General features: G+C 39.7%; 1 long non-coding RNA gene across 1 annotated transcript in view; it reads left to right on the top strand.

Moving 5' to 3' along the window:
- Positions 1–23,114, top strand: part of LOC308622260 — a 248,275-nt gene that overhangs the window by 16,420 nt on the left and 208,741 nt on the right. Inside the window, exon 2 of the long non-coding RNA XR_014016603.1 lies at positions 17,034–17,115. This is a non-coding gene — a long non-coding RNA (uncharacterized lncRNA). The remainder of the gene's footprint in view (positions 1–17,033; positions 17,116–23,114) is intronic.

Genomic DNA, 23,114 nt, shown 5'->3' with positions numbered 1-23,114 from the left:
TTTTTGAGGGGAAAATAAAAATGTGTGTGGGTGTGAGGGGGTTTATGTAAGTACGGAGAACAGTATGGAAGGATGTGTATTAGGTTGCAAAAATTGGTTACCTCAGTTGGGGGAGGAGAAGGAGAGACAAAGCCAAGTTAACAAAAAAAGAAAAAAAAGAAAAGAACGTCACTAGAAATAAAAGTCTATGCCTATGATCATATCTATGCCTTTACATACAATTATATATGTTTTAGGGGGTTGATTTTATTATTTTTTAATTTTATTGGAATATAGTTGTCTTACAATGTGTTAGTTTCAGGTGTACAACAAAGTGATTCAGTTATACTTATATTCATTCTTTTTCAGATTCTTTTCTCATCTAGCTTATCACAGCATACTGAGTAGAGTTATCTGTGCTATACAGTAGGTCCTTGCTGGTTATCTATCTTCTATACAGTAATGTGTGTATGTTAATCCCAAGCTCCTGATTTATCCCTCCCCCTCATGTTTCCCCTTTGGTAACCATAAGTTTGTTTTCAATATCTGTAAGTCTGGTTGTTTTGTAAATAAACTCATTTGTACCATTTTTAAAAATTAGATTCCACATATGAGACCATATGATATTTGTCTTTCTCTGACTGACCTCACTTAGGAGGATAATCTCTAGATCCATCCATGTTACTGCCAATGACATTATTTTGTTCTTTTTTAATGGCTGAGTAATATTCCCTTTTATATATGTACCACATCTTCTTTATTTCTCTGCCCATGGATATTTAGCTTGCTTCCATGTCTTGGCTATTGTAAACAGTGCTGCCTTGAATGCTGGGGTGCATGTATCTTTTCAAATTATGGTTTTCTCCAGATATATGCCCAGGAGTGGGATTGCTGGATCATATGGTAGTTCTACTTTTAGTTTTTTAAGGAATCTCCCTACTGTTCTCCATAATGATTGTACCAATTCACATTCCCATCAGCAGTGTAGTTATTTTCTCCACACCCTCTCCAGCATTTATTGTTTGTAGACTTTTTGATGATGGCATTCTGACCAGTGTGAGGTGATACCTCATTGTAGTTTTGATTTGCATTTCTCTGATAATTAGTGATGTTGAGCATCTTTTCATGTGCTTTTTGGTGATCTGCATGTCTTCTTTGGAGAAATGTCTCTTTAGATCTACTGCCCATTTTTTGATTGGGTGTTTGTTGTTGTTTTTTTGTTTGTTTTGATGTAGAGCTACATGAGCTGTTTGTATATCTTGGAGATTAATCCCTTGTCAGTCCCTTTGTTTGCAAGTATTTTCTCCCATTCTGTGGGTTGTCTTTTTGTTTTGTTGATGGTTTCCTTTGCTGTGCAGAAGCTTTTAAGTTTAAATAGGTCCCATTTGCTTATTTCTATTTTTATTACTCTTGAAGTGGATTCAAAAAGATACTGCCACAATTTATGGCAGAGTGTTCTGCCTATGTTTTCTTCTAAGAGTTTTATAGTATCCAGTCTTACATAAAAATAAACTCCAAATGGATTAAAGACCTAAATGTATGACGTTAGGGAGTGTTCTAATTTCATTCTCTCACATGTAGCTGCCCAGTTTTCCCAGCACCACTTATTGAAGAGACTGTCTTTTCTGCATTGTATATTCTTGCCCCTTTGTCATAGATCAATTGGCCATAGGTGTGTGGGTTTATCTCTGGACTTTCTATTCTATTCCATTGAACTATTTCTGTTCTTGCACCAGTACCATACTGTTTTGATTGCTGTAACTTTGTAGTATAGTCTGAAGTCAGGATGCCTGATTCCTCTAGCTCCATTTTTCTTTCTCAAGATTGCTTTAGCTATTTGGGGTCTTTTGTGTTTCTATATAAAGCTTAAAAGTTTTTGTTCCAGTTGTGTGAAAAATGCCATTGGTAATTTGACAGGGATTGCATTGCATCTGTACATTGCCTTGGCTAGTATGGTCATTTTTACAGCATTGATTCTTCCAATCCAAGAACATGGTATATATCTCTACCTGTTTGTCTTCAGTTGCTTTTATCAGCATCTTGTAGTTTTCAGAGTACAGGTGTTTTGTCTCCTTAGCTGGGTTTATTCCTAGGTATTTTATTCTTTTTAATGTGATGGTAAATGGGATTCTTTCTTTAATTTCTCTATCTGATCTTTCATTGTCATACAATTATATGTTTTATGGATTGAATTATTTCCCCCCAAAGAAGATATGTTGAAGTTCTAACCCCAACACCCCAGAATGTAACCTTACTTGGAAATCTGGTCTTAACAGAGATAATCAAATCAAAGTGAGGTCATTAGGATGGGCCTTAATCCAATATGACTAGTATCCTTATAGAAAGGGGATGTTTGAATACAGCCAGACAAACAAAGAGGGAAGATGCTATGAAGACACACAGGGAGAGTACCATGTAAAGACAGAGGATTGGACTGATGCATTTACAAGCCAAAGAATGCCAAAGATTGATGACAAACCACCAAAAGGTAGGAATAGGCAAGGAGGGGTTTCAGAGGGAGCAAGGCCCTGTAGACACCTTGATTTCGGACTTCTAGCCTACAGAACTGTAAGACCAAAAAAACTTGTTATTTTAATCCACCCAGTTTGTGGCACTTTGTTATGGCAGCCATAGGAAATGAATACAATGTGCATATGTATAAAAAATCAAATAGATTTAAAAAATCCTCATCTAAGAAAAATTCCTATAAGTTCAGAGCCATATTTATACCTCAGTCCCATTTAGTAGCTTTATCATATTTACTTGAATCCAATTTTGACCCTCATGCATACAAGCATCTTGACATCCATCTTCAATCATTTTTGGAATATGGGGCTGTCGGGTTATCTAGATCCTGTTGACTTTGGTCTGATAGCCTACTTGAGCCCTACAAAATAAAGGAAACTGAGCAAGGTGAGAGAAGATGCAGGTGCAGGGTGACGTGGTCACATAGCCCTTGATCATCAGAAAGAGAGGAAAGACTATCAAACCACTCAGAGCAATCTCAGGACTCACTTCCAAGTCCTAGTTCCCCTCCGCTTTTGGCCTGGTCATACTAGTTTCTGTGAGAGGTGTCCTTTTGAGAAACCCCCCTTTTCACTTAAGCTCATTTGAATGGATGTCTGCTTATCATAACCAAACTTAAGGAAAGAATGATAGGAAGTTCATGGTGGCCAAAGGAAAAATTGTTGGTTGGTGCGTTTTGAGTTAAGGTGTTGTATAGTCAAAGGATTGAGTCCTTCTTGCCTTCCATTAACCAGTATAGCCCTACCATTGACAGTTGAGAGAAGCATCCACATCATATAATAGCAAATTGTGATCTGTTTTTGATGCAAAGATAATTAAAAGAGCAAAGCATTAAATAAGAACTTAAATGTATTCTTTGGACTGAAATTAGGAAGAACCTATATATAAGAGGTGAAATCAATGATCAGTAGAAGATGTGGGAACAGATGTATATGTATGACTGATTCACTTTGTTATAAAGCAGAAACTAATTAAAAAAATAAATAAATAAACTTTAAAAAAAAATACAAAGCAAAAAAAAAAAAAAAAGAAGTAAGCTCTCTAAAGAAATTGGTGACTAAAAGGATGTGGGAATTAAGGGAGCTGAGGCCAGATTACATGAGCCCGAACATCTCAGTAGAAGGTTGGTGTCCATGGACTATGGAAAAGAGGATCACAGAATAGAATGTGTTGGTGTACCTTCAACACTGAGCAGGGGGTGGGGTGGGGTGGAGGAAGCCCTGACTTTCTGGGCCACCCATGAGATTGTTGGAATGTGTCCACAGTGGAAAGGGAGATGGCAATCTGACAAAACTTGAGGGCACCCATCAGTAATACCATAAAGGTACCCCTCTTGCTTAGACTGGATGCTCATCCAACAATCTTCTGATTATAAATCTTCTCGGCAAATAGATTTCTTTGTAGAGAGAATACTCTGAGCTCTCATAAGCATCCTGCCCACTGGGCACTTGTATTTTTTCTGAATAGGAATAAGTAACATTTCACTTGATGTCAGTCTTTGGTGATTCAGTCCACTCATATGTAGGTAAAACAGCAACATAGAGTTTCTGGCCAGCTCTCTTCCCTAGATAATAGCTCTAGTGCACCCTTGTTTTATCTATCACCCAGCAGATGAGGGATTAGGGCTGTAAGTACCAGCAGGAAGACTAGGTTAACTGTGTAGGGTTATCTTGATATGGAGGAGGAGGTGGTGGTGGTGTGTGGGAGTATGTGTATGTTTAGGGTCACATGCTCTGACGATGGGTTAACTAACTGTGGAAAGAATATTGGGGGGAATGGCCAAAATTCTAATTCTGGCTGTCAATCTCAATATTGTTTTCACACAAACATAGTGACACAGCAAGTGACAACTACAACTTTTGATCTAAAATTGTTGAGTACGTAGACAATACAAAACTATGACGTGGGTCACCAAACAAAACTCTTCATTTAATTATTGGCTTTAGCTAAAATGGGATGGGTCAAGAAAGTCAACAAAATAAAATGTATCCTTCCCCCAGACCAGCACCCTCCCTACTGGCTAAGAATCAGATTTATACATTGGTTTATAAGAGTTCCCTTAAATAGGTAAAACCCAAATCTCCTGAGCCATACCCACTGCTGGAAAATCAAAAGCCTGGATTAGAGCTTAATTAGGTTTAGTTAATTAAGCTTAATTGGTTCATACATGTACCCAAAGCAGTGATCACTTACTACATGCCTTGCTAGTTGTGACATGCTTGGCACACACGTGTAACTCCTCTCAGCCCCAGAGGTCTTGATCCCATTCAACATCCAAAGTCCACCTGTTCTTGGGTACCACTGACGCTGGCCCTCTGTGCCTGGGCCTCCCCAGTCCACTCTGAGTTATGGTTATGTCAACTCAGTGGGGGGTCCTGCTCTTTTAATACCAGCTTTCTCCTTTTTATCCCAGAGCCTTGCTTTTGGGAACTGCATTGGGTATGTCACTGAGCTAGACTGTCCTCTTCTTAGAAATTTCTCTGAGCCTGAAGAAAGCTGGGTACTTTCTAACTGTTGGCTCTCTGCTCACTTATCTCAGATGGGTGTCCTGCTTCTCCTTAGGGATTGCAGGGAAGCAACTACCACTCTTTGGGTCCAAATATGGTGAATCCCATTATGAGCCCCAAAGTCCTCAAAGGACTTGGAGGAAGGTGGGTTTAAGAGCTCTGGTGAAAATGGTCTGGCAAGTGTTCAGATTAGATCCAACCTGTAATCTTAATAAACAGTGAAAAGAGGGGACTAGTTGGACGCAGTGTCTGGAAAGCCTTTGGATTGAGGATGTCTCCATAGGCTGAGTGTTTGTGGGCCTCAGGAGATGCTGCACTTACTGTTCTGACATTTAAAAAAGAGAGTGATGTAATTTACTTGGAATAGGTTCCCTGCTCACTAGCGTACAAGCACTCTCCAGTTCTGGTCTGAAGCCAGGGTTTTGATATAATCTGAAAAGATTAAAGAGAAAGTGCCTTAATGCTTCTCATCTAATTGATGTTCAAGTTGGATTGCTTATTCCCAACTTTCTGAGATCTGTCTAGAGAAGTTGTATGATTGCTGACCTCACATCTTTTTTCCCCATTAATTCAATCAACTTATGGTTAACGCTTTAAAAGAGAATGTTTAAAATAGACACAGCAAGTACTACTATAGGGAATAAAGCTGACTTATACTTCATTGCAGAAAAATGAAATTGATTGTAAAACTGAAGCAGAACCAACATAAGACGTATGTTTGCCTTTTCTTTTCCCCCAAATGCTGGCCCCATCCTAGAGGGAAAATAATGGAGCTGCTGCTCCGATGGGGAGCCACACTCGGGTCCTCTGCACTGACTTAGACCAGGTATGACCTGGGAAGCTGTAGTAGGGTGGAGAACCGTCTCAAGATACTCAGTAAATTGGGTAGAACTCAGTAGGCTGAAGGGACTAGTTAGAGTCTCCCCAGCATGCACACTACCTGCTCTTGGTTGAGGAGCTGCCTGGTAGAGAAAGTAGGCAGGTTTCCTTTTCTTACAATCTCCTTCATAGCTTCAGTTGGAGTGACCCAGGCCATGGACATGTGATGACCCTGGAAGCAGGATGCAGTTGAGGTGTGAAGCCTTGAGTTTCTGACATTCTAGCTCATCCCCTTCCCACCCTCCTCCCAAATCCTTCATATAACCATGCACAGAAACATTGGCATGGATTTCTCATTTCAATCTGATCATTAAGTTCTGTGTTGGATGCTGTCTTACTTTTTCAACTTGGATAATTTGTTGCCCTCTCTTCCCTACATACATGTCCTCCCCGAAAGGGAAAAGAGTTGAACCTAAACATTTTATGATTATGTGAATAATACATTCTTACACTAGGAAATTTGGAAAGGAGGTCAAGGATAAAGAAGGGAAAGAAATCATTTCAATAATTCCAGCATCCAGAAACAAGTACTTTTAATACTCCTACATTTTAAGTCTCATCTCTCAGACTTTTTTCACATAAAGATCACATTACATGTACAATTTCATTTCCTAATTTTCCTTAACATTACATAGTAAGCATTTTCCAGTGGTCACCAAACACTTCCTAAAAACATAAGTTAAAAGACATAATACTGGGCATTTGAATTGTGCTAAATTTTTACTGATAAATCTAGCTGTGTTTTGTCTTGGTGTTTTTTTTCTTAAAAAAGGAAGATACTTGTATTGAAATAGAATTTTTATAATTAAATAGCTTTGATTACAGAAAATTTGGCACTACAGAGAAAACTATTCAATCTTTTAGTCCATTAAGGTTTGCTGGGCTCCCTTCCTATGACAGACACTGTTAGAAGCTGAAGATACTCAATGGTGAGCAAGGCATAACTCCTACACTCCAGGGGCTTACACTCTGGTGCAGTAGTAATGTCGCATAAACTGTTAAAAAGAAAGTAAAAAGAAACTCTTAGTCCTACCACCCAGAGATAACCACAACTTAAAATTAGGTGTCTGACCTTTCAAATATATATTATGTATACAAATATTGATAGTTTTAAACAAAAATGGGAATACCTTGTGTATGGCCCTGTTTTCTGCTTTTCACCCAGCAGTATCATTTTCTGTCCTTAAATGTTTGTCAAAACTTTTACTGTCAATGGTGGCATAGTTTTCGATTTTATGTATAAAGCATAATTTAATCTTTCTATTGTTAAATGTTTAGATTGTTTCCAGTGTTCTAAGTTACAATGTTTTAATGAATATACTCAAAACCTTTTTTTCCCCACATCTCTTATAAAATAATCTCTGAAAGTTGAATATTCAGTTCATAGAGAATGAACACATTTAAGACCCTTTATTAAAGTTATACTTCAGAAAGGCTGAATATTTTTTCACTCCCACCAGGAGTACACGAGGATATACCTCACTGTGTTTTACCAACACAGCGTATTATGATAAAAGTCAGTCTTTGCCAAGACCTTGTTTAATTCCCATTTCAATTTGCATAGACTCAAGTACTGGTAAGGGACAGATATTTTATTTACAAGATGATTGCCTATTAGTAAATGATTTTGATTTTGTTTCTGTTTTTTCAATCTTTTTTACAATTAGGGTTTTTTATCTCAAACTGATTGGAAATTTAAAAAAATGTATTAAAAATATTAGACTTTTGAGAAAACCCCATGCTGTTTTCCACAGTGTCTGCACCAGTTTACATTCCCACCAACAGCATGTGAAGGTTGCCTTTTCTCTACATCCTCACCAACATTTGTTGTTTGTGATGGTAGCCATTCTGACAGGTGTGAGATGATACCTCATTGTGATTTTGCTTTCTATTTCCCTGATGATTAGCAATGTTGAGTATCTTTTCATGTGCCTGCTGGCCATCTGCATTTCCTCTTTGGAATAATGTCTATTCAAGGCCTTCTGCCCAGTTTTTAATTGGGTTGTTTGTTTTCTGATGTTGAGTTGTATGAGCTGTTTATATATTTTGGATATTAACCTCTTATCAGTCATGTCACTTGCAAATATTTTCTTGCATTTAGTAGGTTGTCTTTACGTTTTGTCTCTGGTTCCCTTTGCTGTGTAAAAGTTTTTAAGTTTAACTAGGTCCTGTTTGTTTATTTTTGCTTTTGTTTCCTTTGCTTTAGGAGACAGACCCAAAAAAATATTGCTTCGATTTAATTTTTTATTATTATTAACTAAAATCCATATAGTTTATTCAGATTTCCCTAGTTTTTAAAAATATATAATTGACATATATTATGTTAGTGTCAGGTGTACAACATAATGATTCAATATTTGATATATTGCAAAACAATCACCACAATAAGTTAAGTTAACTTCCATCACCACACATAGGTACACATTTATTTTTCTTGTGGCGAGAACATTTAAGATCTACTTTTTAGCAACTGTCAGATATTCAGTACAGTATATATTTTTCATTTTTGTTGGAGTATAGTTGCTTTACAATGTTGTGTTAGTTTTTACTGTACAGCAAAGTGAATCAGCCATACATATACATATATCCCCTCTGTTTTGGATTTATTGCTGTGATTTATGTCAGAGTGTTCTGCCTATGTTTTCCTTTAAGAGTTTTATGGTTTCCAGTCTTACTTTTAGGTCTTTAGTCCGTTTTGAGCTTATTTTTGTGTATGGTACTACAGATGTTCTAATCTCATTCTTTTACATGTAGTTGTCCAGTTTTCCCAGCACCACTTATTGAAGAGACTGTCTTTTCTCCATTGTATATTCTTGCCTCCTTTGTCGTAGGTGAATTGACCATAAGTGTGTGGGTTTATTTCTGGCACTCTGTCCTGTTCCATTGATCTATGTATCTCTTTTGGTGCCAGTACCATACTGTTTTGATTACTATAGCTTTGTCGTAGTATGAATCCAGGGAATGTGATTCCTCTAGCTCTGTTCTTCTTAAGATTGTTTTCCTATTCAGGGCCTTTTGTGTTTCCATACAAATTTTTTTTTTTTTTTTTTTTCTTTTTTTCTTTTTGCGGTATGCGGGCCTCTCACTGTTGTGGCCTCTCCCGCTGCGGAGCACAGGCTCCGGATGCGCAGGCCCAGCGGCCATGGCTCACGGGCCCAGCCGCTCCGCGGCATATGGGATCCTCCCAGACTGGGGCACGAACCCGTATCCCCTGCATCGGCAGGCGGACTCTCAACCACTGCGCCACCAGGGAGGCCCATACAAATTTTTTAATGATTTGTTTTAGGTCTGTGAATGCTGTTGGTATTTTGATAAGGATTGCATTGAATCTGTAGATTGCCTTGGGTAGTATGGTCATTTTAACAATATTAATTCTTCCAATCCAAGAACATGGTATATCTTTCCATCTGTTCGTGTCATCTTCAGTTTCTTTCATCAGTGTCTTATAGTTTTCAAAGTATAGGTCTTTTGTCCTTAGGTGGGTTTATTCCTAGGTATTCTTTTTGTTGTGATGGTAAATGGGATTGTTTCCTTAATTTCTCTATCTGGTAGTTTGTTGCAAGTGTATAGAAATGCAACAGATTTCTGCATATTAATTTTGTAACCTGCAACTTTACTGAATTCATTGAGTTCTAGCAGAAGCAACCTAAGTGTCCATCAACAGATGAATGGATAAAGAAGATGTGGTACATATATACAATGGAATACAACTCAGCTATAAAAAAAAAGAAATTTTGCTATTTGCAACAACATAGGTGGACCTGGAGGGTATTATTCTCAGTGAAATAAATCACACAGAGAAAAACATAGTGTATGGTGTCACTTATATGTGAAATCTAAAAAAAATAATTTAGTGAATACAACACACAAAAAAGCAGACTCACAGATACAGAGAACAAACTATTGATTACCAATGGGAAGAGGGGAGGTGGGAGGGGAAATATAGGGGTAGGGAATTAAGAGGTACAAACTATTATGTATAAAATAAGCTACAAGGATATATTGTACAACACAGGGAATACAGCCAATATTTTACACTCTAACTGGAGTATAACCTTTCAAATTGTGAATCACTATATTTTACACCTGTAACATAATATTGTACATCAGCTATACTTTAATTCAACAAAAAGAATATTAGATTTTTGTAAAAAATTACAATTTTTTTTCTGGTTTGTCACTTTCTCCTTAATTGTTAATCATATATTTTATATTCAAAGTTTAAAGACTACCCGCATTCCTTGGCTTATGCCCTCCTTCCTCCAGCTTCAAAGCCAGGAACTGGCATCTCTCTGACCCTTCTTCCGTAGTTACATCTGCCTCCGACTCTCCCCTTCTGCTTCCCTCTTCTGCTTTTAATGACTCTTGTGATTACAGTGGGCTCACCTGGATTCCAGGATAATCTCCCCATCTCAAGATCAGGTGATTAGCCAACTTAATGCCATCTGCAACCTTAATATTCACAGGTCTGGGAATTAGGATGTGCATATATCTGGTAGACCATTATTTTGCCCTCTTCAATACTCATTATACTTTCTCTACCAAATACCTACCTCTCTATACAACACTATCTGTCCATCAATCTATCTTATTTTTTTGTTGCATTTCAAAGTAAATTGCAGACATTTGTACATTATGCCCTAAATATTTCAGCATAAACATCATAAAGAGGAGTTTAATGTTTGTTGACGGTGTTTTTAAATTTTTTGAGGTAAAATATACATACAAGAAAATGCACAAATTTAAAATGTACATTTGCTGAATTTTAACAAATGCATACAGCTGTATAACACAAAAGCCTATCAAGAAATAGAATATTTGCATATTTTGAACCATCCTTGTGACCCTGGGATGAATCCAGCTTGATCATGGTGTATGATCTTTTTTATGTGTTGTTGGATTCGGTTTGCTAATATTTTGTTGAATTTTTGCGTCTATATTCATAGCAGCACTATTTACAATAGCAAAGACATGGAAGCAACCTAAATGTCCATCAACAGATGAATGGATAAAGAAGATGTGTGTGTGTGTGTGTGTGTGTGTGTGTGTACAACATATATATCTAGCTATAGATAGATAGATATAGTGGAATACTAGTCAGCCATAAAAAAGAATGAAATAATACCATTTGCAGCAACATGGATGGACCTAGAGATTAGCATACTGAGTGAAGAAAGTCAGAGAAAGACAAGTATCATTTGATATCCACTTACATGTGGAGTCTAAAAAAAGTGATACAAATGAACTTATTTACAAAACAGAAACAGACTCACAGACATAAAAACAAACTTATGATTACCAAAGGAGGGGAGGGATAAATTAGGAGTTTGGGATTACCAGCTACAAACTACTATATATAAAATAGATAAACAGCAAGGTCCTACTCTATAGCACAGGGAACTATATTCAGTATCTTGTAATAAACTATAATGGAAAAGAATATGAAAATATATATGTATAACTGAATCACTTTGCTGAACACCTGAAACTAATAGAACATAGTAAATCAACTATACTTCAATAAAAAAAATTTTATGAATCTTATGAAAAAAAGAAATGGAATATTAACATCACCTATCATGCCCTTTCCCAGACATTTTTTTGTACCATAGATTAGTTTTACCTGTTCTAAATCTTCATATAAATGGAATTACTCACCATGTACTTTTTTTATATAAGGCCTCTTTCAGATTTTGTTTTGTTTTTGACTGTTTTTAGTATTAGTAGTTAATTGCCTTTTATTGTGGATATTCCATTGTACTGACTATCACTATTGCCCAATTGATGAACACGAGATTTCAGTTCTTGGCTCTTAAAATTAAATCTATTAATTCTTAAAAAAGTCTTTTTGTGGGCACATGTTTATTCTCTTGGGCAAACACCCAGAAGTAGAACTAATGAGCCATTGGGTAAGTGTGTGTTTAGTTGTAGGAGAAACTTCTAGAACTTAAAAGAAATGATTGTATTATTTTACACTCCCACAACTATATATGAGTTAGAGTTGCTCTAAATCCTTGCCAACATTTGGTGGTGTTAGTGTTTTTAATTTTAGCCGTTTTGGTTACCACTAACTTTGGGTTTAATTTGTTCTTTTTCCCCCCTGGTTTCTTGGTTGTTTATCTGGTATCTTTCTTGGAAAGATACTGCTTTCGTTGCATTCCAGATGCTTCTAGAACTGCTTTTGCTGCATTCCAAATGCTTTTGTATGTTGTATTTCCATTTTCATTTGTTTCTTAATGTTTTTTTATTTCTCTCTTTTTTTTTTTTTTTTTTTTTTTGTGATACGCGGGCCTCTCACTGTTGTGGCCTCTCCCGTTGCGGAGCACAGGCTCCGGATGCGCAGGCCCAGCGGCCATGGCTCATGGGCCCAACCACTCCGTGGCATGTGGGATCTTCCTAGACCGGGGCACGAACCCGTATCCCCTGCATCGGCAGGCGGACTCTCAACCACTGCGCCACCAGGGAAGCCCTATTTCTCTTTGATTTTTTTTTCTTTCACCCATTGGTTGTTCAGGAGCATGTTGTTTAATCACCATATATTTGTGAAATTTCCAGTTTTCTTGTAATTTATTTCTAGTTTCATAGCATTGTGGTCAGGAGAGATGCTTGATATAATTTCAGTCACCTTAAATTTATTGAGACTTGTTTTGTGTCCTAACATATCTATCCTGGAGAATGTTCCATGTATGTTTGAGAGGAATAAGTATTCTATAATGCCTTTGGATGGAATGTTCTATAAATGTCTCAAGTCTATCTGGTCTAACTTGTTTAAGTCCAGTGTTTCTTTATTGGTTTGCTGTCTGGATGATCTATCCATTGTTGAAAATGGGGTATTGTAGTCCCTTGCTATTACTATTATTGTTTGCTCTCTGTTTCTCCCTTTAGGTCTGTTAATATTTGCTTTATAGATTTAGGTGCTCTTATGTTGAGAGCATAAATATTTACAAATGTTATATCTTTTTGTTGGATTGATCCCTTTATCATTATGTCATTACCTTTCTTATCTCTTAATGCAGTCTTAAAATCTATTTTGCCTAATATAAGAATAGCTACCTCTGCTCTCTTTTGGTTTCTATTTGCATGCAATATCTTTTCCATCTCTTCACTTTCAGCCTATGTGTATCCTTAAAGCTGAAGTGAGTTCTCTTGTTACCAGCATATAGTTGGGTTTGGGGGTTCTTTTTTCCATTCAGCCACTTGATGTTTTTTAGTTAGAGCATTTATTCCATTTACATTTTTTAACACCTTTATTGGAGTATAATTGCTTTACAATGGTGTGTTAGTTTCTGCTTTATAACAAAGTGAATCAGCTATACATACACATATATCCCTATATCTCCTCCCTCTTGCATCTCCCTCCCACCCTCCCTACCCCACCCCTCTAGGTGGTCACAAAGCACCAAGCTGATCTCCCTGTGCTATGCGGCTGCTTCCCACTAGCTATCTATTTTACATTTGGTAGTGTATATATGTCCATGCCCCTCTCTCACTTCGTCCCAGCTTACCCTTCCCCCTCCCTGTGTCCTCAAGTCCATTCTCTACGTCTGCATCTTTATTCCTGTCCTGCCTATGGGTTCTTCAGAACCTTTTTTTTTTTTCAGATTCCATATATATGTGTTAGCATATGGTATTTGTTTTTCTCTTTCTGACTTACTTCACTCTGTATGACAGACTCTAGGTCCATCCACCTCACTACAAATAACTCAATTTTGTTTCTTTTTATGGCTGAGTAGTATTCCACTGTATATATGTGTCACATCTTCTTTATCCATTCATCTGTCGATGGACACTTAGGTTGCTTCCATGTCCTGGCTATTGTAAATAGAGCTGCAGTGAACATTGTGGTACGTGACTCTTTTTGAATTATGGTTTTCTCAGGGTGTATATTCCATTTACATTTAAAGTAATTACTGATAGGTATGGGTTTACTGCTGCCATTTTTCAAAATGTTTTCTGGCTGTTCTGTAATTCCTTTGTTCTTCTCTTGCTCTCTTCCCTTGTGATTTGATGACGTTCTCTAGTGGTATGCTTAGATTCCTTTCTCTTTCTCTTTTTGTGTCTGTTACAGTTTTGGTTTTTTGTTTGTTTGTTTGTTTTGCTTTGTGGTTACCATGAGGCTTAAATGAAACATATTTATGAGTCTTTTTAAAGCTGATGACAATGTAAGTTCAAATGCATACAAAAGCTGTACATTTTTACTCCCTTCCCTATGACTTATCTTTTTGATGTCACTATTTACATATTTTTATCTTGTGTATTCTTAGCAAATTATATAGTTATAGTAACTAATACTTTTTTCTTTTAACCTTCACAATAGCTTTATAAGTGATTTACCCACCACCATTACAGCATTAGAGTATTCTGAATTATATATTTATCTTTATTGGTGAGATTTATGCTTTCATATGTTTTCCTGTTACTGCTTGTCACCCTTCTGTCTCAGCTTGAGGAATTCCTTTTAACATTTCTTGTAAGGTCAGTGTTGTGGTAATGAACTTCTTCAGCTTTTCCCTGTCTGGAAACTCTTTATTTCTCCTTTATTTCTTAAGAACAACTTTTCTGGGTAGAGTATTCTTGGTTGGTAGGTTTTTATTTTCAGCACTTTGAGTATATCATGCCACTCCTTTATTGTCTGCAAAGTTTCTGCTGAAAAAATCTGCTGATAGTCTTATGGGAGTTCCCTTGTATATAAAAAATTGTTTTTCTCTTGATGCTTTTAAGATTCTCTCTTTGTCTTTAACTTTTCACATTTTAATTATAATGTGTCTTGGTGTGGGTCTCTTTAGGTTCATCTTATTTGAAACTGGGAGTTCTGAGTTTCCTCCTATATTGTATGTCGCTGTTCAGGGGGTTGCGTTTATGAGGAGATTGTGTCTCAGCCTCTCCTGGGCTTCCTGGATCTGGATTTCTGTTCCTTCCCTCAGGTTAGAGAAGCTTTCAGCTGTTACTTCTTTGAACAAGCTTTCTTCCCCTTTCTCTCTTTTCTCCTTCTGAGAGTCCTATAATGTGAATACTGATCTGCCTTATGATGAGTCTTTTAAGCTTTCTTCAGTCTTTTTCAATTTTTAAAGCATTCATACTCCTCTGCTTAAAGTCCACTGCCCTGTCTTCCAGTTCACTGATATTTTCATTTGCTTCATCTATTCTGCTGCTGAACCTTTTTTTTTTTTTTTTTTTTGCGGTACGCGGGCCTCTCACTGTTGTGGCCTCTCCCGTCGCGGAGCACAGGCTCCGGACACGCAGGCCCAGCGGCCATGGCTCACGGGCCCAGCTGCTCCGCTGCATGTGGGGTCTTCCCGGACTGGGGCACGAACCTGTGTCACTTGGATCAGCAGGCGGACTCTCAACCACTGTGCCACCAAGGAAGCCCTGAACCCCATTTTTTGAATTTTTTAGTTCAATTATTGTATTCTTAAGCTCTGTGATTTCTGTTTTGTACTTATAGCTTTCTATCTCTTTTTGTTGAAATTGTCACTTTGTTCACACACTGTCCTCCTGATCATGGCAAGCATTTTTGTGACCATTATCTTGAACTCTTTATCAGGTAAATCACTTACCTCCATTTCATTAAGGTCTATTTCTGGAATTTTATCCTTTTGTTTTGTTTGGAACATATTCTTCTGTTTCTTCATTTTACTTGACTCTTTGTGTTGTTCTCTCTGCCTTAGATAAAACAACCACCTTGCCTAGTCTTGGAGTCATCTCTCATAAGGAATGAACCTCATCATTCAGCCTGGCCTTAGCTCTCCAACCTTTGTGATTATCCAAGCAGCCTTCTTTTTTCTTAGTGGCTCCCAGGAGTCGAGGATATACCAAGATCCATCAGTGCTCTCATGGGGAATATTTCAGTCAATACTTAAAATGTTGGCTGTTTAGAAGCCAGATCCTCAGGCAGCATCTTTTTAAGTATGCCGATAGACCTCTTTTAGGATAAGAATGGAAGATGGGCATATCTCTGCTCCCTGTGTGCTGAGCCTTGGAGTAATAGCCAGTTAAGAACTGTTTCTTGTAATAGTGAACATAAGGTCTGCTGGCCACCAGAACCAGGCAATCAAGGGGTTTGTCCCCTGGGTGGCATCTGCAGAAGCCATGGCACCAGACATTTGCACAGGCTTTTTTAGGGAAATGCTGGTGACCTGGTGGGGCTAGCATGAAGCTGGTGCCTGCCAACCTCAGGAGAGATTTGCAGTCAGCCCCTGAATGTGTTAAATTAGGAGCCTGACCCTCAAGCTGCAGCTTTAAAGATAAGCATATAGGCCTCTTTCAGAGAAAGACTGGGAGATGGGTTTTCAGTTTGTCAGCTACCTCTGTGCTGAGTCCTTGGGGGTGAGGGTGGGTGTGAGGGTGGGAGAGTAACCACTGTGAGTCCTCAGGAGCCCATTTCTCTGGTATATAGCCTTGTGGGTCTTTGGATGCAAGTCCCTTTGACTTTCAGAGCCAGGTGTTTTGGGGGCCATCTCTTGGGTGGAAATCGTAAAAAGCTGAGGTGCCAGATGTTGGAAGGGTCCAAACTCTTCACTCCTCAGGGAGAAGGTGGGAGTTGTGAGTTCTCTTTCCTGTTGTATGTTGCTGTTCTGGGGGTTGGGTTTATGATGAGATTGTGTCTCAGCCTCTCCTACCCATTTAAGTGTGGGTTTTTTTCTCATTTGTCTGATGTATAGGAGTTGCTCGGCTAGTTTCTGGATTTCTTTCAGAAGGAATTGTTCAGTATGTAGCTGTAGACTTAGTGTGTCCATGGCGGGATGTGAGTTTGGGAGCCTCTTATGTTGCCATCTTGAACTGGAAATTCAGAACATCTGTATTTTTTTTTTTGCGGTACGCGGGCCTCTCACTGCTGTGGCCTCTCCCGTTGCGGAGCACAGGCTCTGGATGCTCAGGCTCAGTGGCCATGGCTCACGGGCCTAGCTGATCCACGGCATGTGGGATCTTCCCGGACCGGGGCACGAACCCATGTCCCTTGCATCGGCAGGCGGACTCTCAACCACTGCGCCAACAGGGAAGCCCCAGAACATCTGTATTTTAAAAAATCTCCCCAGATAGTTCTAATTTGCTGCCAGGGTTAAGATTCATTATTGTAAATTCTGATTTGGAGAGCTGGTGTAGGTTTTCTATAGTGTCCATAACCTGTGTCTTGTTCCACAGGAGTCTTTTCAATGGACTGGAGAAAGGAAGGCTCATCCTCCCATTTACAAGGTCACTTTCACAAGGGTGAAATATTTTACAGGTAGGTGTGCAGGTTTGGAAGTGGGATAAATGGGCCTGGGGAAGTGGGGGCATGGGACAAATAGCTGAGAAGCTTCTCTCAGCTTAGAGCAGATTAAGAACGAACCTGAGTTGCTGGAAGTTTTAACTGGAACTGTTATTGAATTGGGTCCCACTGCTCGCCGCTTACAAAATCAAACTCACAGATGGTGATAGAAAGGAAAGATGCCTGTAATCAGAATGCTGGCAGTCTAGGGAGATGGTGGATTCAGCATTCTCCAAAAACCACCTCCAAAGATTCTGCTCGGCCATGAAAGCTTCTAAAGGGAAACAGGGAAATCATCTCAGTCGGTCATTGAGATACAGGGGTTCGGAGTCATCACCGTCCCCCACTGTGTTCAGGCTTGTGGACTCCTCGTGATGTTTCTTTAGATGCTACCTTGTTGACAGAGTTGGTTCGCGAGCTTACTGAAGGGGAAGCTAGGGAAGAGATCTGGTCATCTGTTAATTGCTTAATTTTCATTTCTATTTCTTTGATCTATGGAAAGAACCAACAAGTTAGACAAAGGATTGCATGATCAAAAGATTAGAAATGTGAGCTTGGGCTGGAGATGAGTAAAGCATGGGGTGTGCCTGGTTTAAGGTTAGTGACATGACAAGGTAGTGCCTCCTGCAGGGAGCTGTTGGCTGCAAAGAGCTTTTTCCTGCCCGAAGCTGCTTACAGAACCAATGGAATGATAGAAATTGGATACTCTTTCTTTTTGGCTAGTGAAAATTAACCATTGTTGGTTGAGAGGCATGGTGATTAAGGGGCAGGGAAGTTTAGGTTATAAGGTCAGCAGATCCATCACAAAGTTGGTGAATTTAAGAAAAGACAGGGTGCTGAGGTTTGGTCCTACTCCATAAGAATAAAATGGGGCAGGCCATCCTCTATGGAGCTTGGAGTCTGAGGGCAGACGAGTGCACTGTAGAGAACTGCCCACTCTGACATTGTTGATGGCCTTGACTTCTTGGCCTTAGTTAATCAGCCCTGGGGCAGAGTGTCACAGCCATGGATTGCAATGGGCTATTTCACTTGGAAGGTGGTGACCACACGTCGACTGAGACACCCAGATTTATATCGGTTGTTCTAATCGCTGTATATGTCGTGCTAGAGGCACACACTGTGCTTCACATAACCACACTTTGGCATTACATAAGTCCAAGCTCAAGGTCCTTAACAGAACATGTGACTTCATATCATTCCTCTCAGGAAATTTGGGAAGAAAACCAAAAGTGGGCTTGCCTTCCTTCCCCAGGCAGAGTCAGCCATGGCCTTGGTTACTTGGGATCCCACAGGGAAAAGCTCATATTATCCTGATTTTCAAACAGGGCTTATGGGGCCAGAATTGTGATCTGATAAGCCAGGTGGGCTATCTAAAATTGCAAAACAGTATCAGTGAACACAGTCCTTACTACCTGTTAGGCTCTGTTCTGGGTGCTTTCTATTTACTTGATATGTTTCTCATACCAACCCTATGAGGAAAGTAATAAAGTAATAAAGACAGTAACAAAATTTAGTTCTAAGACCATGTCTCCCAAACTCCTCCCCCTACAGAGGAAGCCTCCATAACAAAGTAATAAAGAGATAGACCCTGAAGACCCTGGGTTTAGATCCTGATCCACCATTGACTTATTTGTGTGAGCTGGGCAGGTTGCTTAACATCTCTGTGCTTTACTTTCCTTATTTGGGAAATGAAGGATCATAACAGCGTCTGTTTCATTGGCTTGCTGAAGAATTAAATTATTGCTGTGCACTTAGAACAGAGCCAGTACACAGAAAATGTTGTCTAAATGTCTGCCATTATCATTTCAGGGAGAATTGGATAAGGAAAGGTTGATGGTTGACTGTTATCTATAGTTTATATAGGTGAAACAGAAGACAGGCCTATTGATGATATTATGAATCAATCACATCATACTGCCATGCAAATGGTAGTAGTATGGAGTAGCTAAGAGTCTAGAGGGTGAGCCAGAAAACCTGAGCTCAAATTTGACAGCCAGTTACAAACGGTGTGACCTTGGGCAAGTTACTTAACTTCTCTGTGCTTCAGTGGCCACGTCAGTAAAATAATAACAACAATAGTTACCATATAGAGTTGTTGTAAGGCTTAAATGAGCTAATCCATGTAAGTAAAGTAGTCAGATCAGGCCTTGGGCTAGAGTAAGTGCTACATACTAGCTACTATATGAAGAAGAATATCTTAGACATTAATTTTTTTTCTTTTACCTACTTAGCTTTCTTTTTCTTTTTCTCTCTGTCACCTAGTTCCTCACACACTCTTTCCTCAATGAGATTTAAAGAAGTCTCTGCAATTCAACATTTTTTTATAAGTAGCTTCTGCACACAGCATATTATGACCTGCACTTGGAGGAATAGGACAGAAATATGGACTCTGCCCCTAAATAACTCCCAACATCTTAGGAAAGATTGTAATGGAGCCTTCAGATAAGACATCACACTGTGATAAACATTGTAAGAGAGATGATACCACAGTGAGACTCCGAGAGGCTGGGCCAAAGATTCTGACTACAGTGTAAGAAGGCCTTGCAGAGGGGGTGATATTTGGGTTGGGCCACGAAGTGTAAGATTCTCTCAGATGGAGAAGATGAAAGATTCAGACACATACCCTCCAGCTTTAGCAGTGGGTTGAAGTCATCTGCGGGCATGTTAAAACATGGACTGCGAGGGTCTTACTGAAAATTTGCATATCTAACACTTTCCCAAGTGACGCTGATGGTGCTGGTCTGGGGCCCACTCTTTGAGAAGCAGTAAGTTAAGATCAGTAGTTCACCCTGGCTTCACTTCACTTGAGAATCCCTTGGGCAACTTTAAAAAAAAAAAAAAAAAAAAGAAAAAGAAAAAAGGCTCTCAGGATGACATCAAGGTATTGGTATTAAAAGAAAAACAACTGCTCAGCTTATTCTTGGCAGCTAAGGCTGAGTGCCTCTGGGTTCAGGCTGCATTTTCCAGGGCACGTTCATGGGCTCCATGGCTCCCGTGAGGCGTTATTATTTGTTATCCCACTTCATGGAGTTTTCAATTTTGACATGGACATGTGGGTAGGTGAGGATTTGTTGAGGGTCACTAAGTCCTTGATGAAGCTGGACTCAAACCCAGGACACTGGCTGATCAATTGCCAACTTTGTACCTATGACCTTCCTGGGGACAAGTAATGCATCCAGGGGAAAGGGTATGAGCATATACAGGAGAAGGCACAGCGTGTGTCAAGGTGTGAGCGGTCAGCTAGGATGGCTGGGACAGGGGTGCCTTGGGAAGGTGAGCCTGGGGCAGTTTGGAACCGCGGCAAAGGGGTTGCAAAGTCATGTTTAGAAATAGGAACTTTATTTGGTAAGCATTAGGGAGCCATTAAGAGAGATTTATTAAGAATGAACAATTTAACATTTTTTGAGCACCAGATTCTGTGATGGCCACTGTGCTCCGTGGTTAATATATGTTATCTCCAATTCTCGAAACAAGGCTACAAAGTGGGGGTTATTGGATGGATGAGGGAACTGAGGCTCAAAAGGGTCAAGTGGCTCGCTGGTCACAGAGCCAGCAAGTGGCTGAGCCTGAATTCAAAGCCAGGTTTGTCGGCTCTAAAACCTATACAGTTTTCATAATGTCACAGCAACATGATTTGGAGGTGTTTTAAGAAACACTTTTTTTAGCTTTTCATTTTGAAATAATTTAAGATTTATAAAAATGCTATAAAAGAAAATAATTCAGCATTCCTGTACACCCTTCACCCGGCTTCTGCTAATATTCATTGTACATAACCATGATGCAGATATCAAAATGGGGAAATTAACATGGTCATAATACTCTTAGCCAATCCACATGTCTTATTTGAATTTCACCAGTTTTTCTACTAATGTCCTTTTGATTGGTCCAGGGTCCAACTAGGATCCCAAGTGCATTTAGTTTTCATGTCTCCTAATATCCTCCTTCATGTCTTCCATTCTGGAAGAATCCCTCGACCTTTCTTTGTGTCTTATGACCTTGACACTTTCAAAAAATACTGGCCAGTTTTTTGTAGAAAGGCCCTCAGTTTAGGCTTGTCATGACCCTAAGACCTGTTTCTAAGCACGGAATACTTCTGCCACTAAATACGCAGGGTTTTCCCCCGACACCACACAGTTGTCCAACGCACTGGGCACCAACGGGTCATCAATTCAATTCTGACACTAACTGCCTAGAGTTAGTATCAGACTCCACAGGTTAAGGGCTCAGTCCCACAAGAATGACCCTCACGTCGGACACCAGCGGCAGGTATCGGGTGCCCAGGGTACCCATAGTTGTGTCTGACTTGGGTACAGGTTGGAGGTTCCCATGACCCCTCCCTGGGTTCAGTAATTTGCTAGAATGACTCACAGGGCCCAGGCACTCTACTTACTATTCCTGGTTTATTACAAAGGATACAACTCAAATGGAAGAGATGCATGGGGCAAGATACCGGAGTGGGAGGTGTGGAGCATCCTTGTCATCTCGGGGCATGTCAGCCTCCCAGCACGTTGATGCATTCACCAACCTAGAACTTCCACAAACCTCTCTGTTGAGGGGTCTTATGGAGGTTCCATTATGTAGGCATGGTTTATTCAATCACTGGCCACTGGTGGTCCAACTCTTCACCAGCCCCTCTCTCCTCCCTCTCATACCTGGAAGTCAGAGCAGGGAGCTGAAAGCTCCAGCTCTCTCTCATCACATGGTTGGTTCCTCTGGCAACCAGCCCTATCCTGAAGCCATCTAGGCACCCACGAAGAGTCACCTCATTAGCATAAACTCAGGTGTGGTTGAAAGAGGCTCATTATAAATAACAAAAGATGCTATTACTCAACAATTCCAAGGGTTTTAGGATCTCTGTGCCAGGAACCAGGATGAAGACCAAATCTATATCTTAATATAACACAATGTCACACAGGATTATGTTGAAGTTACGCATGTTTGGCAAAAATACAACCGAAGAGATGTGACTTCCTCTGTGCATCATGACAGGGAGGAAACGATATCCACATGTCCTAACTGTGATCCCTCAGTTCAGATTGTGTCTGTCGGGCGTCTCCACTGTCAAGCTCCTGTTTTTCCCCTTTGTAATTAATAAGTATCTTGGGCAAAGACACATTAAAGCTATGAAAATATTCTGTTTCTTAGCATACCTTTGCCCTCTAATTTTCGTTATCAGCAGGAAGTTGTTGCCTACAGCATGTATTATTGTGAGGTTCATCTTATGCTGATTTTCTCTTGCCATCATTCTAAAGAAAGATTTTATGCTCTCTACCTCCTCTCTTTTAAGCATCATAGGTGATGATGTGAGGGCTGGCTGCCTTCTTTAATTGATTTGCATCACGTTGGCAGTGGTTCTTATCACACAGGTCCTGCCTGAAAAGAGTGAGTTTGTGTTCCTGTCTATGTGATTTTTATCTCCCTTCAGCTGTCAGAGGACTCTGGATAATAACTATTGGATTTTAAGTAAGAAATTGCCACATTATTATCGGCCTTCCCAGCAGCCCGGTGTCTAGCCTTGTGTCAGGGTGAACTGGAGTGGTCTCGGGGGTCCTGGGTTCAGTTAGGAATCTGGTTGCGACCAAGGATGCTGCAGGACCTGGCAGAAGGTCAGCGAGTCAAGAGTGGAGCCTGAAAGGCAGCAGGTGGCAATAACTGTCTTGGGGTGGGAAGGACACTAGAATGTCTCCAAGATTTTCAGGGTCTATTCCATAGTAGCCAAAGTAGGGGTGTGGTAAATGGTGGTCTATTCCCCCAAACCCTGAGACCTGGTGGGAGGTGCTGTCTCGTACTTGGGATGATTTGAGAGAACCAACCAGTCCCTGGCCTGGGACTGCTTTCCAAGTTGGTGGATTCTCACTGTTTCACACTATGGGAACTGTGTACATTTCTAGAAGAAATAGCTGAAACAGGCTCATTACTCAGATGGGCAACAGGGAAAGGCCTGCTCGAAGCACAGGCAACTCAGCTGAGTACCC

Source organism: Mesoplodon bidens (genome assembly GCF_964165515.1).
Source record: "Mesoplodon bidens genome assembly, chromosome: 9".
In the NCBI taxonomy this organism is placed as follows: Eukaryota; Metazoa; Chordata; class Mammalia; order Artiodactyla; family Ziphiidae; genus Mesoplodon; species Mesoplodon bidens.
This window is presented reverse-complemented; position numbering and strand designations above follow the sequence as displayed.